General features: G+C 45.8%; 1 pseudogene; it reads left to right on the top strand.

Annotated features, from left to right (window-relative positions):
• The first annotated feature begins 580 nt into the window (after positions 1 to 580).
• On the top strand, positions 581 to 1,520 carry LOC137146712 (olfactory receptor 4M1-like; annotated as a pseudogene).
• The last annotated feature ends 824 nt before the right edge of the window (positions 1,521 to 2,344 follow it).

Here is a 2,344-nt window from a genome sequence, read left to right as displayed (position 1 = left end):
CATCTCAAACACTACTGATGGAAATGTTTTTGGTTTTTTTTGCCAGGTTGTGTGTGTGTCCTCGGTGAAATCGACGTTGGCTGACATTGACCAATAAAAAACCTCATCCTTCCAAGCCTAGTGATACAGGAGATCCAACTAGATTATCACAAGGGTCCCTCTTCTGGCTGGGAATCTAAGAATCAATGTTTGTTGGGCATAATTCCCACCCGGGAATGTGACTTATGTGAGTGGATGGCTTTGCTGGGTAAGGGTGCATATGTATGAGGATCAGGACAAAGACATTGAAGGAGAGAGAAGATGAGAGGCTGGGTGTCAGCTGAAAAGAGAGCTGGGTGTCGGCTGAAAGAAACGGCTGGATGTCGGCTGAAAGAGAGCTAGAGCAGTGATCCAAGACACTCGCTTCTGTTCTTTGGTTCCTCCTGTGTTCAGGGAAACAGGACTTTGTATCTTTTCCATGAATATGCAGGATCATGTCAAAGACATTCCTGACTCAGCCAACTAGACCCTGAATTTTTGGGCAACTGCTTGGGTCAGCAATTGTAGTGATGACAGTGTCCCATGGGGGTGTGTTACAGGGATGGAGGGTGGGAACGGCACGGGGGTGACAGAGTTTGTCCCGCTGGGGATATCTCAGACCTGGGAGATCCAGCTCTTCCTCTTCACCTTCTTCTTTGTCTTCTACTCCATGATCCTCCCAGCCAACATCATCCTCATCCTTACCATCTGGGGCAACCCCCACCTGGGCTCCCCCATGTACTTCTTCTTGGCCAACTTGGCCTTCCTGGACATTTGTTACTGCTCCATCACTCCCCCCCAAAGATGCTGGTTGACTTCTTCTCCTGCCACAAGACCATCTCCTATGGGGGTTGCATGGCCCAGCTCTTCTTCCTCCACTTCCTGGGGACCGCTGAGGTCTTCCTGCTGGTGGCTATGGCCTTTGATAGGTACGTGGCCATCTGCCACCCCCTGCGCTATGCCAGAGTGATGAACAGGGACATCTGCTGCGCTTGGTGGGGACTTCCTGGGCCAGGGTTCTCATGCACTCCATTTTCCAGCTGTCTCTGATTACCTGGCTCCCGTTCTGCATCCTCAACGAGCTGGACAATTTCTTCTGTGACATCCCCCCGGTGATCAAGCTGGCCTGCACTGACATCTACGTGCTGGAATACTTCATGTTCTTCAGCAGCGGTCTGTCTACCTTGATGTGTTTCCTTCTCTTGCTCCTCTCCTACGGGACCTTGCCGGTCCGGCTGTGGGCAGGCAGGCCCTCAAATAGGATGAGCAAAGAGGCCTCCACCTGTGTCCCCCACATCATCCTCATCTTCATCATGCTGAGTCTGGCCATCTACCTCTACGGCCGGCCCTTTCGCAGCTTCCCCCTGGACAAGGTGGTATCCGTGTTCCACACCGTCGACTTCCCACTCGCGAATCCCATGATCTACACTCTCAGGAACAAGGAGATCATCAGTGCCATGAAGAGGCTGATGGGCAGACATGGGCTCTGGAGAGAGAAATAGAAGGAAGTCAAAATAAAGAAGTGCAGGGTTTGGAATTATTTCAGGGAATTTCTCCGGCTTGTGTTATACAGGAGATCAGACTAGATTATCACAGCGGTCTCCTTTGGCCTCTGAATTGATGAATCTATACATGTTTATCCGTGTGAGCACTGAATTACACCAGAGTAATGCTGGTGTAATGCGGTAGGATCCATGGAGTAACAATGGAACAATCTAAAGTATCTATGGAGTAATTCTGTACTATCTGCGGAATAATTCTGTGATATCTATGGAGCAATGTTGTGGTCACTCTTTGATGTCTCTGTACTAATGTTGTGATACCTATGAACTAATTTTCCATGTCAATGGAGTAACTTTCTAGTAACTGTGTAGTATACGTGAACTAACACTGTAGTAACTGTTGTATATATGGAATAACTCTACTTTATCTGTGGAGAAACTCAATAGTAAGTCTATACTATCTATGGAGTAATTATATTATAACTCTGTATACTCCATGGAGTAATTATGTAGTAAATGTAGAGTAAGTCTATAGTATTTGTGGGGTAACTGTAATACCTACGGAGTAATTCTGCAGTATCTATATAGAAAATACAGTAGTAGCTATGGATTTATTCTTTCATATCCACGGAGTAAACCTGTAATATCCATGGAGTAACATCGTAATGACTGTATCACATCTATGGAGAAACTTTATATTATATGTAGAACAACTAAATAGTAACTCTGTAATGTCTATGAAATAACTATATACTAATCCTGTAGGATACATGGAGTAATTCTTTAGTATCTGTGAAGCAATTCTATAGCAAATAAGTAGTAGT

This window comes from Emydura macquarii, unplaced genomic scaffold, assembly GCF_026122565.2.
Source record: "Emydura macquarii macquarii isolate MOO-44397 ecotype Brisbane River unplaced genomic scaffold, CSIRO-AGI_Emac_v2 contig_470, whole genome shotgun sequence".
Taxonomy (NCBI): Eukaryota; Metazoa; Chordata; order Testudines; family Chelidae; genus Emydura; species Emydura macquarii.
The sequence above is the reverse complement of the archived record's forward strand: the minus strand, read 5'-3'. Positions and strand labels throughout refer to the sequence as shown.